Source organism: Salvia splendens, chromosome 17, assembly GCF_004379255.2.
Source record: "Salvia splendens isolate huo1 chromosome 17, SspV2, whole genome shotgun sequence".
In the NCBI taxonomy this organism is placed as follows: Eukaryota; Viridiplantae; Streptophyta; class Magnoliopsida; order Lamiales; family Lamiaceae; genus Salvia; species Salvia splendens.
This window is the reverse complement of record NC_056048.1, coordinates 25,505,803-25,521,415: the sequence shown is the minus strand read 5'-3', so window position 1 is coordinate 25,521,415 and position 15,613 is coordinate 25,505,803. Positions and strand designations below refer to the sequence as shown.

Sequence of the window (15,613 nt, the reverse complement as noted above, 5' to 3'; positions counted from 1 at the left end):
AATAGAATTGATTTTAGAATACTATTAAAGCTAAATTTTTATATCATTTTAAGTTTTAGTGTATTATTGGAGATGGTGAATACTTTCGTATGATCAACCAAAGATACACATATTGTGTCATAAAATATAAAATTAAAAAAAATTATCGAGTCGAAAGAAATAAAATTATTAGAAAAAATTAATATTCCTCCAACACGAAAATATGACACATAATTCAAGTAGTTGAAGCCATAAGAGCATCGATAGTGGTACGGAATTCCCGGCAAATTCCCAAAAACAGCTCATGCGACGTCATAAGGAAAAGTACAATTAATTTTAATTGCTTAAGTTTCTAAAAATCTGCTAAAACCCAGGCAAACAGAAATCCGTATTCAGTGTATTGGGAAAAATTGTTTTGGTTCTTTGCGATTGAATAATTCTAATAAATTGCTTATTGCAGCTTTCAATTTAGTAAAGAGTAGGCGTTCATTCTCATTTTCCTGGAAAAATTTGGTCCTTTGATTGTAAGTTTTAGGGCTAATCCTTCAAATTTCTTTAATGTTATGTATTCTCTTTATTTTCTAGGGAGGATTTTTTAAGATTCTGATTCACGACCTTTTCTTATGGCTTGAAAGGCGATGGAGGCAAAGACTGATTCAGTTCTTGAAGCGCCGCCAGAAACGGCGGCGATGGATGTGTCTCAAGCGGAGAGCTTGAACCAAGGCGTGGATGAATTGTTCATAAAAGTTGACCAGGTGCATTTTTTCTGAGCTTTTTTTACTACAATTTTGGTTGCATTGTATATTTCATTGGATTTTGTTGGAATTTCTAGTGAATTTTACACTTCTGAACTAATAGGTTTGATTAGGAAGAAAAAATGTTTTAGGAAATGTGTCAAAAATGGGTGGTGGAAGGAAGCGTTCTTAGTAATAATGATTGTATATGGTTTATTTGTATCGAATAAGGGAGTGAATTATGAGACAAAAGAAGGTTTTTGTGAAAAATGGAGAATCAAATTGATAGAGAAATCTGGAATAAGAAAATTCCATGGAAAGGAAGAAAAACGTCGGAAGAGAGAAGGAAGAGAAAAGGAAAATTTTCCTTAATGGACTACATTTTTGGAGAGTTATTTCAGCAAAATACAATAGGGAGCCTTATATATAGGCTAAGTAAAAAGAATCAAAAACCAACTAATCAACCTAACTAATTACATTTTATTTTCAATTTTAACAGTTTTGGCAACTGTATATGTGATGAAGTTTGTATCTATGCAATTGCAGCTTGACCATAAACTCAATGAGATTGAGCGATTCTACTCGAGTTCAAATAAGAAACTCCCGAACACTCCAAGAGGTGGTTCTTTAGCGAAGGACAAAGAAAGGGAGAAATTCTCTGCGGGCAGTTTTAAGAAGAAGCAGCAAGATATGGCAAGTAGGGAAGCAGCTGCTGCTCTGAGAATGCAGGAGCTTATGGCCAGTTTGGGACGATGTTGCGTCAGGTAAACCCTATTGGTTCTTCCAGCTTAATCTTCTTTTGTGGTAAATGTGATGCCCAGTTTGTGAATCTATTTAACACTACCTCCGGTCCTTATTAATTGAGTAGTTTCTTTTCGGCATGAAGATTAGGAAAGAGATGGTTAGTGCGTTAAGTGGAGGGAGAATAAAGTAGGAAAGAGAAAAAAATTAGAGAGATTAAGAGAGAAAAAAGTAAGAGAGATAATAAAGTAGGAAAGAGAAGATGTATTACTTTTTGCCAAAAATAAAAATGACTCAGTTCTCTTGGAATGTTCTGAAATGAAAAACGACTCAATTAATAAGGAACGAAGGAAATACTTTATTTGTCGCTCCACAATTTTCATTCGCGCTAGCTTTAGATTGACGTAACATTGGACTTGGTTGGTTTCGTAAATGTAATGTTTGACTCTCGTTTTCTCCTCTTAACGATCTAGAAGTTTTGGGAATGTGCTTATGAACTCAGAAAATAATGTTGACGAAAGAACTTCCCTGTAGGATAAAATTAAATAAAATTGTTGGTGAATGAAATCTTTTGGTGGTGGTTTGCTGGTCCTTGATAAATTTCGTAAGAGTGCTGTTGTATATAGTACAAGCTGAATCACAATGTTAGCCCTCTATTATATTCTAACTTCCAAGTGTGCTGAGATTGTAGTTCTTAATTTTAGTTTGCTGCTTAATTATTGTTGCTGGTTTTTGCAATTTTAGTTAACTCAACACCAGTGGGCGGGACCATTTTTGCAGTCTGTGGATGTAGTAGGTCTTGGTTTGCATGACTACTATGAGGTTAAGCTGATTTTCTTTATTTTCATAACAACTCCCTCTCCCCTCTAATAAAAATAAAAACGTGTACTACACAAGATAATAATAATAATGATAAAAAGCCATAAAAAAATCACATGCAAACAAACAAAAAACTACTTGCTGCTTGTCATGCTTTAATTCATGCATGCTGAAAATACGAAATGCTTACGAAGAAATTTGAAGATCTGTTTACCAATATGTTCATGAATAAATTAGTAAGGATTTTGAATAATAACATATGGGAGAATTTGTTCAGTATATTTCCATCCCATCGCTTGTTTCGGCCTCTTAAGTCACCAGAGTTCAATCTTCTGGTTTCCTCCTATGTTTCTATAACTTCTTATAAAACCCATGGATTTCAGCACTATCAAATGCAGAATGGAGGCCAAGGATGGTACTGGATATAAAAATGTCCGAGAAATATGCGCTGACGTGAGGCTGATATTCAAGAATGCAATGAAATATAACGAAGAAAGAGATGATGTTCATGTTATGGCAAAAACTTTGTTGGACAAGTTTGAGACAAAATGGTTGCAACTTCTGCCAAAAGTTGATGAAGAGGTTATTTTTATCTGTTCCTTGAAAAGTCCATAGTAGTTGCAATGTTGACTTCTTTCTTTATAACTGCCTCTATGCTTACAATAAAGAACAATTTCAGTAGTTCTTTTTTTTTTCCTTCAAATTCACTGTTTGACATCTAGATTTGTTTAAAGCAGTGTTGTTAGGGTCGCGGGGCGCATCGGGTCGATGAGGTAAAAATTCGGGTCGCGGGTCGACGAGTCGACTGGGTCGAGAGACCCACAAATCTAGGCTAATTGTTTTGCCTTTTAATATTAAATAAAATAAATATATTGCTCTAATGTTTATAATATATCAAATAATATAAATGTAGACGCAATTCATGTGAATAGAGATAAAGTGGAAAATAGAAATGATCAAAATATCAAAACAATTCATAAGTTATAACACAATAAATAATTGATACCATTGTCTGAAAATATCAAAACAAAGGAATATATGAAGGGTGGCAACAAAAGATCTTTAAATTGTTTATTTGTTTAGGAGTGAAGAGGCCGAATTCTAAAGTGTAGAAAGTAGGTTTGAAAAGTTTGATGTGGTGCATGCATATATATAGAGAATTGTGATTCAGAGAGTCAGAAAACATGTAAGAGATTTGAGAAAATCAGAGATAGCATATGTTTAGGGCGACCCAGGCGACCCACTCGACCCAATGGCGACCCAGGCAACCCACTCGACCCAACGGCCTGTATCTCGATCAACCCACCCATGTTGGGGCGGTGATGGTCTCGACCCAGGCGACCCGGGCGACCCGAGCGACCCGAACGACATTTTGACAACACTGGTTTAAAGGAAGAAAGGCGGAAAGAAGAAGAAGCTGAGATGCAACTGGATGTGCATCTTGCACAAGAGGCTGCTCATGCCAAAATGGCTAGAGAATTATGTTTTGAAGTAAGTGAAAAAAGACTCTTGCACTTTGATAGATAGCGTAAAGGAAAGGGAAATTATTAGTTAGTTTGTTCTCCACCTCTATTTTCTTTCTACCTAAGATATCCTCATGGAAATGATCTGAAAGCATTTATTAACCATTCCAGCTAGATGAAGTTGACACACATATTGAGGAACTCAAAGATTTGGTTCTTCAGAAATGCAGGTTTGTTCTCTCTCAACACAACTTATTGATTTACTTAGTACGTATTTGCTCTGTTTGATAATATCTTGATTACCCTTTCATATTTGCCTTCCATCACTTTTTATAGATTTCTTGGATCTTCTATTATAACAATGTAGTCCATGATACACCTTACATAAAGTGTTTACATTTTAGTGATATCTTGACTATTTTTGGTGTATATTTAATTTGTGATATATCCACTGCAAGGTGTGGTTATGACATTCTAATTTGACGATGAAAATAAGAATTTCATTTTTTTTGGTGTTATGGGAGAGGAAAGCAATGGGGTTGAACCCAAAGCGCGAGTTTCCCCAAAGTGACATTTATTTGGGTTATTTAGTTTCCTTATTTGTTATAGTATCTTTGGCTTTTTTACTTAGTAATTTTGAATGCGGCATATCATTTTAGGATACTCTTATCCTAGGGCGACTTTCACTATTAATTGTTGACTCGTTGTAATTTCTAGCAATTATGGTTGCAGTTATGAATTAATGCCCCAGTGACTTTCATCCTAAAACAAATAGATATGAAAACTACCCATATTATAAACTAAAGGGCAGGATAGCATTGTCTAGTAAGTATTTTCTTTTCCCAGTTTTGGAATGGAAATCCATTTCCCCAGAGAAGACTGGTTTTGGTGACCCTAAACCCAAGATCCATCTATGCCTCGTTTGCAGCAAGTGAGGTGCTGCCTCATATGCATTTTTCAGGTGCCATGTAATACAAACAGCCATGTCCATGTCCTCCACCAATCGTCCTCCTTGTCCATAGATCCTGAAAGACACAATAGGAAGGATAACAACAGTTGTACGTTTTGGTGAGATGACTAATAGTCAATAGATAACAAAACTTATAGCGAGTTTAGGAGAAAATAGGACTTTATCAAGAGTGATATGAGTAGTATGTTTGACAACACTAGTCCCTGTTGATGGAGAATAGGTTCCATCGACAAGATGAACAGATGGTAGGGATGAACAAGAAAAAGGCACGAAAAGAGACTTTGCATTAATAGTATGGGTAGTGACACTCAGATAACTAGTATGAATTCAGGTTGCACCATTTTTAGGCAGCTGGGACGAGTTTGGCATCAGATATATGGTAGTATCATTTGTAAATCATTACAATTGTATCATTTGAGTTCATATTATTATTGAATGTACATCGATTGTCATGGTCTGAACATATCTGTAATGCTTAAATTTATGTTTTGTTTCAGAAAGATGACAACTGGAGAAGAAACGACTTGGGACTGCTATCACTCGTCTATCTCCTGAGGACATTAATAAGGCTTTAGAAATAATTTCCCAGAACGACCCCACGTTTCAAGCATCAGGAGATACTGTGGAAGTTGACATTGATGCACAGGTCTCCCAACATCGTCCGATCACATCACAGTCCTCTTCTTTACACCCTTACATATAAAATCCTTTAACTAACTCGGACTACTTCCGACTTTGGATGTGCCTTTTGCAGAGTGAATCCACCTTGTGGAGATTGAGATTTTTCGTCAAAGACACGTTGCAGTTGCAGATGAAGAGTTCAACGAGCACTGGAGGGAACAACAACGGTGACAACAATCAGAACTGCAATAACACACGAAAGCGAGATATACCCGAGAGCCTAACTAAAACTGCACCAAAAAAGAGCAAAAAGCCCCACAACTGAGGATGGCATGCAATTTTGCATCAAAAGTTCTATGTAAATGATGAATCTCTCATTGTATAGGTGGCTTCCTAGTTGTTTCAGACTAGATACAGAAATTGTGTTTTTGTTGGTGGCCGCCTATAAATGGCATGAGAAAAAGAGTGTAGATAGGTTTCTGTGTCATAAATGAGGGAGTATTATTATGACTTATGGTAAAAAAAAATTATTCTGTATTCCAATTTTTATAGTACTATGAAAGATATTGGTGATTGGAAGGGTGCCTGACGAGAGCGAGCGCGGATTTAGGATTGGATTAAGCTATATGGAAGATAACTGAACCGGATGGATCAGTTAGCAAATGTCATTGCCACTTGATCAAGTCGTCCACGCTCTCGCTAGCCAACTAATGTAATTTATATAACTCCCAATTTTGCACTAGGGTCGATCTCACAGAGAAGCGGGTGTATCAAGTGTGTGCGTAGTGAATAGGGTTCGGCTGCTGCTACGCTTTAATTTTGGGAATTTTAACTACTGAGTTTACACTAGGCAAAAAGTAAACTATCTACTGGATCAAGTCTCTGATTACTACTGGATCAAGTAATGACAGGCTGAAAATAAGAACTCAACTAACTAAGCACGCTACGGAAAACATGAAGCATCTTGCCACTCAACATGATTGTACACTTGAAAACAGTAAACGCGAGAACAAAAACAAAACAACTCAATTTTATACTAAGAGTTCTGAACTTGAAAACAGTAAACGCGAGAACAAAAACAAAACAACTCAATTTTATACTAAGAACTCAGTATAGCGAACATGCGAATTAAACTAAGCTAACATTTGGGAGAATACGAAAGCAAGTAAAACCGAGAGGTCCTCGGCGGGAAACTTGAGATTACGCCGACAGATATCGAGAATTCTGTAGCGCTTCCTTCGGTCGTCCTTTCTAACTAAAAACTTCTCTATCTAAGCTATCTCTAGAACTGAGCTAAACTAAAACTAAAACTAAAACTAAACTAAAAGAAGAACTGTAAAAGGAACTCCCTAACTATGGTTGTACATCCTCTATTTATAGGCACTTCACGTAATCTCCAGCTGAATAACGATCTTGGCAGAGGATATTCGCTCACGCTGTGAGCGAGCGACTTATCGATTGCTACATGCTTTCCTTATAAAATGATGGCGTTTTTCAATAACAGATTGATGACTCAGCTCCGTCCTTGCGTCTCATGTATCAGCATGTGTCCTCTTCTAGAACGTCGTCCTTGCTAACAGAATGATGTGCACCATCCAGCTAATTAGCCTCACGTGTCCTTCCTCTGGAAGCCAGTGGTCCCCTCCTTAACTGCCTGATTACTCCCCTTGATCAACTACCCCAATTTTTTTTGCATTTTTCGCCTGTTGTATTTGCTTGATCAGTTTGATCTTGTTGCCTTGGTTAAGCGGCATTCCTGCACAATTAACACTTGCTTTTGCGCGATAAACCAATCAAGTAGTGTATTTTTACCCCTAAACTGATGCATGAAATAGGCTTTATCAGTGATGCAAATGTTAATTTTGGTATTACATTGGTGAAAATGATTCTTAGTTCTCTATGCTACTTTCTCCTATTTATACATTTGACAATTTGAATACTACCCTATTTTTAATGAACTATTTTTTGAAAATTTAAATGAAAATATTTACAAAAACACTATACTACGCAATAAAGATCGAAATTATCCTCTTTCAATCCTCATGGTCTTCACAAAATAGGAAATTTATTTCATTATGTTCCAACATAATTTTAATAGGACTATGATTGTTTTTACTGTAGAAATTAAATGTGGGTACTATAGTTGAGAGTGTTTTGGTGACTCTTTGTTCTTGAAACAGTTGTTCAATGACAATAACTTGACACTTGATAACTTGATTGGGCCATAAATAATTTCAATCTCCATTGTTTTTGCATCATCCAACTAATTTAAGTGCTTTGCACTGTGACACTGCTTTATTTAATTTTTCCTTTTTAGTGGTTGAATCTATGTTGTTACACACTAAATTTACGTGGTGGTGTGGTGTTGGAGAATAATATTGTATGATAATGACTTTGTGGGGTGGCTTTGGTATATGTATGGTTCAAGTAAATTAGATCTACCCACAACTAATGCAATTGGCCAAATAAGGTAATCATTGCATAGTGTAATCTTATTTTATTCTACTCAAAATCTTTAGCTATATAATTATATAAGAAGTCCAACATCTGATAATTTGTGGGTTGTTAGGTTTCAACTTGTTTTTTATGTGTTATGAAACATTCAAACAAAAAAAAAACAGAAACACACACAAAGTAATAAAATCAATGTATAAACAAAATATAAAAAACTTAATATATTCAAAATCACTGTAGAAGAAGAAAAAAAAAACAGAAACAAAAGAGCAACACATATCCAATAAAATATGGCAATCTAGCATTACATAAACAATTCACGATCTAGCATTACATAAACAATTCATAATCGAAATATGTTGGAAAATATGAGATACAAACTTACCGGGCGAAAAATTACACGGAAAATAAAGGAAAATTACACGGAAAATAACTGAACAAATTACACGGAAAACTTGTGGAAAGTGGTAAGCCGAGTCGAGGAGACCTCTTTCCGCAAGACGAGATACGCCCCGGTAGTGTTCTCGGTTTCGCGTGTCGTCCCCAAAGATAAAACGGCATCGTCTCTGAAGTAGTAGCACCGCTAGCAGCAGAGCTCCGGCGAACGGGAGTAAGGCGGGGGCAGAGCTTCGACGGGAAGATTATGCAGAGAGGGAGAGAGCGTGTATACAAGGATGCTTGTGTATGTTCTGTAAAGAATGCAATGGATGCATACCTATTTATAGGCCAAGTCCACCCGCAGGGGCATTGATGGAGTCAACAACCATTATGTGTGCCGTGATGGCTTGACTGTAACCGCCGGGGGTTATTGACTGGTGCACTAGCCATTGGGAGCTGAAGAGATACGACGCACCTGGACATGCTACACGACGGGATACACCATGGACCGTCGGGACCTTTTGTCTCCCGTTATTTGTCGGGATCCAGCAGGGACCTTTTGTCTCCCGTTATGCGTCAGGGTCCAACGGGAACATGACATGAACTAGGACCCGTCGGGGATAGCGTGGAGTTTGGGGTGGTCTAAAGCCCCACTCAACGACCAGCTCCAAACACCACCCAAAGACCAACGATGCCTCAAACCCTAGGCTTACCCTACACAACTACAAGGTCGGGTTTCATATTCGGATAATAGTATACCACTCCTCTTCAATCTGGGGGTAACACTACACCCCACTTCGGACTTTTGGCGTCTGCACCACCAGTCTCCTTCCCACAAATCAGTGCAACCGAGTGTTCTGGTTTAGGGTTTGGCCCAATCAGACCACATCTTGGGATTCCCTCGTCGGGACAACTAGGTCACGGGAATATGAGATTATACGACCGTGTACCGTTGCAACGTCCGCAGATGGTCAACGCTTCATCGTGCTGGGGACCTCCCCCTTTCCGACCTCAGTTTGGCAACGTGATGTCGGACCAACGCCCTTCTCTATGAGCATCACAGCACACCACAAGCGGGTCACCCCGGTTTCAACCGAACACTACGCCGACTGTCTGGCCACTTTTATTGACCCGGTATGCAGAAAGCTGTCAAGCGTTTTGTTGCAGCATGTATGGAGTGCCAAACGACAAAATATTCTACACAAAAACCCGGGGGCCTACTCCCACGGACGTTTGGAACGATATGTCTATGGATTTTATCGTGGGTCTTCCACCTTCGCGGGGTTGCACAACTATTATGGTGGCGGTCGACCGTTTGTCGAAATATGCTCATTTCGCGCCACTTCCAGCCCGGTTTGACGCGATGAGGGTGGTCAAGCTTTTTATTGAGACAGTTGTGAAACATCATGGGTTTCCAAAGACCTTGGTGTCTGATAGGGATCCTATTTTTTTGGGGGAGATATGGAAGGACATGCTTCGTCTTAGCGGGACGAAACTGCATTTCTCTACAGCTTATCATTCGCAATCTGATGGTCAAACGAAGGTATGAAATCGTGGACTTGAGCAGTATTTGAGATCTTTCACAGTAGATTGTTCGTCTAAATGGGCAAATTTTTTTACCATGGGTGGAGTTAGCGTTGAACTGTTTTCACCATGAAGGCCTTGGCACGTCGCCTTTTCGTGCTCTATATGGACGTGAGCCACCGGCTCTGATAGTGGCACAACCGTCACCAAAGAGGCATGACCCCGAGGTACTGGAGATAATTAACAAACACAGATTTTGCATGTTTTTAAGGACTAGATTTGACTTGTTTTAAATGTCAATCATGCAAATTATGTTCTTAAATTACATATATTATACATTTGGTATTTTTGACGTGTTTGTTGATAAATGATAGAAAAAGATAGAAAAAGGTGAAAAAAGGCCAAAGTGCAGCAGCCTCTGTTCGAGCTCATTCTTCCAGCGATTTTGAAGTCCAGTCAGTGCTTACTACATGCCATTCTCTTCGTCTTCGAAAGAGCTTCGCGTGGATATCTTGCATGTATCAATCGGAGGTCTGTGGAGAAAGTTATGACAATTCTACGAACATGGCGCAGTGCAATTAAAGCTGACGGAAATTAGGCGAAAATTCAAGGAATGAAGAAATTATTGCCCAAATCCCTCCTTTTAATTGCAGATTCGAAAATATTATACTTTCAATTAATTGGAGGATACTTTTTACCATTCTAAATTTTTTTCTAGCTTATAAATACTCATAACCTAAATTATAATCTTCATCTCAGAGCCTCCAATCCTTCTCCCTCTCTACACTTCTTCCATTCCATCTTTCACACATAATTCATCCATCTTCCATTAGAGCGGAGCTCTGCAGATCCAGGAAAGAGAAGATTGAAGATTGAAGATTCAACCTTGGGTTTTATCAATTTCTTTCATGTCTTATACTTTTAATTTTGTTTTTACTACTTGTCTATGAGTAGTTAAACATCATTTGTAGTTTTTTTGGTGAAAACTATTATGAATATGTTTTGATTTATTGAATTGAACCTTTTTCTAGCTCTTGTGATTGTTTTGCTTGTTCTTGTGCTTTTATTGTTCTTTTGTCTGGTCAACTTTAGAACTATGTCCGTCTAACTAGATTAATCGAGAGATAGCTAGTTTTACGCGGTAAAAGGAACGAGTACAACACATAGGTTTATCTGCACTCGAGAGAGGGGACCCTTTGTGAGGGCTTGAGTCTTAGGAACTTAAGGAGTTAGAATCTAATCTATTGGAAGGAGACTTTGATAGTTAGAGTCTAATCTACTGGATAAGTGCACTCGAGAGAGAGCTTATCTGAAAATCGCGACTTTCCTAATAATCATGGAGACACATAAAGGTAAAGGTTCTGTGAGATTAATCATCACTAGGTCGTAGTAGTTGGATCCTAAAACTCTGCTTTCTTTAGCCTGCTTTGTATTATTTTGTTTTTATATTTGTTTATATTTGTTTTTATAGTTGGATCCCAAAACTCCGTGTCTCTAGATAGTATATGACGCTTAGTATATGATATCCAGTTGCAATCTTATTCCATGTGTTCGATATCCCGGTACTGACCTTTAGATATACTAGTTCTACGCTGTAAACTTGCAGGTATTTTTAGAGCTAATAAATAGTGCATCAATAATTCAGCAGCGTGGAGAATTATTGGTGAAGCTGCGCAAGAATTTGGAACGCGCAGAACAAAAGATGCGGTTAGTGGCTAATAAACGGCGAAGAGATGTTAATTTCGCAGTAGGGGACAAGGTACTCCTTAAACTTCAACAGTATCGCCAACACTCTATGGCGAAACCATTGTCGGCAAAACTAGCACGGCGATATTATGGTCCTTTTCAGGTTCTTGTAAGAATTGGTCCAGTCGCTTATCTTTTCGAGTTACCACCGGGGGCCAGGATTCATGACGTTTTTCATGTAAGTTTACTTAAACCATTTGTGGAAGGTGATGAAAGGGTTGTTGTGACTGATCTGCCGAGTGAGGTGGTGGGAATTCAACCAGTAGTTAAACCAGTTCGAGTGTTGGATCGGTGAATGGCTCTGCAGGACGGGATCCCAATCGAGCAGGTTTTGGTGGAGTGGAGCGACGATCTGCATGCGCAGCCATCGTGGGAATCGTTGGCCAATGTTCGTCTTCGTTTTCCTGATCTCCTTGCAGACAAGGAGCTTGTTATCGGGGAGGGAGTTGATACGAGTACCATCGTATCACTGACTAATACTGTTGCTACAGAGAATCGGGAGTCCGAGGAGGAAGAGGAAGAGTTGGAGATGCAGCTGGTGGCGCCAACCCGGAGGGACGGAAGACCCCAGCGCCAGTCCAAGATGCCTATAAAATATGGCGACTTTGTTTCTCGTTAATTGCAGTTCTAGTACTTTATTTATTTAATTATTGTTGGATTTTTTTGAATTAAAAACATTTAGAGTCGAGCGTAATTATAAGCTCCGTTTCAGGTTTTCTTATTGGTTCTTTCCCGGAATGATCGAGTCGAACCAAACCTATGGTCCTTAGATATAAATAGGGATTCTGTAATTGAAAACAATTAATCAATACATCAGAATTACCCTATTTTCTTTGTTTTCCTTTCTTCGCAAGTTACTCTCTTACGCCGCCAACCCTCTTTGGCGCGAGGAATCCCAGTGAACCGTCACCGGTCGATCATAATACGGGAATGCCCGTATTATTTTTCTTTTGGAAATTTTTAGAAAATGACATTTAGATAGTTAAATGAGAAGAGAATAAAGTAGATAAGTGAAAAGAGTATAAACTAAGAGACAATAAATTAAAACATTTTGCTTAAAAAAACGGGAGGAATACAAAATATTTATGGTGGGATGATAAACGCTCATAATATCAAGGTTTTGGATTTAGAATTTTTTAAATGATTTGTGTATATTGTAGTAGTATATTTCAATTCAAAACCCCAATTTTTTTTATATTATATTATCATATGAATATGTTATCATTTGCACTAGTCATGAGTATAATCGTGTGTCTATCAATATTTGAATAAAAGGGTCCACTAAAACTTTCATTTTTAGACAATAATAGAGAGGAATGTAGCTTTTAATTAGGAGTATGATTTGCTCAGTTATTGGTAGCCTTAATTAACTATTAAAATCAATTAATGCTCCCCATTTGAAAGTTGAGGGTCCACATCCCAAAACTTTCTTCTTCTATTTCAACTATTTTTTTCTAATTATAAAATGTTCCAGAATGATAATTATATATAATGAAGATCAATATTATGACGTCATGCAATAGGATATTAATACTTACAAATTATAGTGATGCCCACTTGATATTGTCCTTCGGATTTATATGGTAGGTCAAATATAAGTTATTGCAAAAGTCTAGAATCTGTGACTATGAAAATAAAATCGCTCAATATTTCGTATTAGTATTGCTTATTGACGTATGTAGACCTCCCTACCCCACATTTATTTTAATATTTATTTCTTTATTTGAACATCACCTACCAAAGTTTAATATAGGTTTAAATAAGAGTAAGGTCTTTTCCCCTAAAAAGGTAAAGAGGTTTTCAAAATAAAAAAAAAACCCAAAAAACTACTACAAAACAAAAGAGGTCCTAGGTCTTTAATAAGCCATATTTGCTGCCAATCAATAGTTGTAGTTTTCTATTTTAGGCTCTTGAATAAGATTTTATCTCTTGTATTATTATTATTATTATTATTATTATTATTATTATTATTATTATTATTATTATTATTATTATTATTATTATATTATTATTATTATTATTATTATTATTATTATTATTATTATTATTATTATTATTATTATTATTATTATTATTATTATTATTATTATTATTATTATTATTATTATTATTATTATTATTATTATTATTATTATTATTATTATTATTATTATTATTATTATTATTATCTTAATCATAAAATTTTATTCATCGTTTCGAATTTTCGATTCAAGTGTTTCATTTTTGGTTTTTGATCTTTCGTCTTACTTTTTTGCTGGTTTTTGTGTGAATTTTGCCTCTTTATTTTAGTTTGTTTGCATGATGAGTGTTTAATACCATGTTTATTTGTGATTGTCGCTTAAAATTTATCCTTCTGCTTAGAGCTAATGTGAGACCATTCATCTCTGATACCGGTATAATGTTTACTTTTGTCTATATGTTGATTTTATTATTTTATTATTGCTATTTCTATTTGAACTGCTGATGTATGCTACTCTATTATTTTATAACCTACCGAGTATAAATAAAAAAACATATAAGATGTCAATCAAAGTTTTGATTTAGTGAATTCACTCTGATTATTAGGGAATTTTGTTTGGTGTAAATTTTTTCTCTATATCACTAATTTATCTATTCAACTTTTTTAAAAAAAATTTATCTAATAGACAAAGTGAGTATAAGAGCATCTGCAATGGTGGAAGGAAGGCGTCCGTTCGTCCGTGCCAGCGGCACGGAAGACGTCGCCCGCCACTGCGCTCGCGCAGCTGGCACGGAGCTGCTCGATGCATCGAGCACGTCCGTGCCAGGAGCAGGTGACGCGACCGGCTCTGATTGGGCAACGGCATAGCCGTTGCATTTGATTTTTTTTTAAAAATCAATTTTTAATTAAAAAAACCGATTAAAAATAAAAAAAAAATATTTTCCCACTTCCCAAAAAAAATATATCTGTTTTCTACCCACTTTTGTTTTTTTAATTTTTTTCCCAAAAATACACATTTTCATCTATAAATACCACCACTTTCACACCAAAAAATTCACACAACTCTACACAATTCTCATCTACATTCTCTCATTTCCATTCTCATCTACATTCTCAATCTTTCTTCCACTCCTACAACATAACGATGTCCGGCCAAGGCGATCACCCTCCGGGCTCCCACGGTTGGAACCCTGATTGGTTCGGTTCACAAATGTTTCCTAGTCTGGAAACGGAATATTCGGCCCCTCCTCAAACCCAAAGTTCGGGCGTTCCAGGTGGCTACCGGCCTTACCCGATCAACGACCAAGATGCCCCCGAAGGGTTATACGGGTGGACACCCGAGCCTAGAGCGAGGTCGACCGCCCCCTCCCAAACTCTGACTCCTCCTACTCGCGGTGTCCGCACACCGTACACTCCGGCGGAGATGGAGCAATTGTTCAAGGTGTTCTTGTCAATCTCCGAAGATCCGGAGGTTGGCACGAACCAATCCGGCGATCACTTTTGGTGGCGCATTTGTCGCCGGTATAATGAAAATCGGCCGGAGAGAACAATCGAGCGCAACTAGAGTATGGTGCGCAACGCCATCTACAGAGCCAACGAAGAAATCCAAAAGTTCCAGGGGTATTACCTCCAGGAAGAGCGGTCGGCGGGAAGCGGCCGGAGCGAGGTCGACGTCATCACTGCTGCGATGAACACTTTCCAATCCATGAACTACAAGCCGTTCAAGTACCTCAACATTTGGCAGGAGACGCGGTCGCATCCGAAGTATAGGGGAGGCGTAACATCCTCCTCTAGCGGCTCCTCCAAAAGGTCAAGGTCGGTATCCCTATCCGACGCCGGCCCCGAAGACGTGGTTAGCCAACTCGCCGGAGCTAACTTGGGTAGCCCCGACGCCGGCCCGAGCAGTTCCCAACGCCGACCGCAAGGAAGGAAGAAGGCGGCGGCCAACCGCCATCGCGCCGCGACTCCATCCGGCGATGCTCCCGAACCCGCTCCCGTTCCCGTGCCCTATACGCCACCTCCACCCCCACCAACTCGTTGTGGGGGATTTTGGCCCAACTCAATATGGCCGATAGGTCAACTATGACCCCGTGCAACTTCGATCGCACGAGGCCTCATATTGGGTTTCCAAAAACAATTGGGGGTAGTGCCGCCGGATGAATAGTCTTCCACGGGGATATTTTTAACTTTAATTATGTAATTTTTATTTTTTAGTATTTTAATT

General features: G+C 38.1%; 1 pseudogene; it reads left to right on the top strand.

Moving 5' to 3' along the window:
* Nucleotides 1–364: 364 nt before the first annotated feature.
* On the top strand, nt 365–5,906 carry LOC121774036 (annotated as a pseudogene).
* The last annotated feature ends 9,707 nt before the right edge of the window (nt 5,907–15,613 follow it).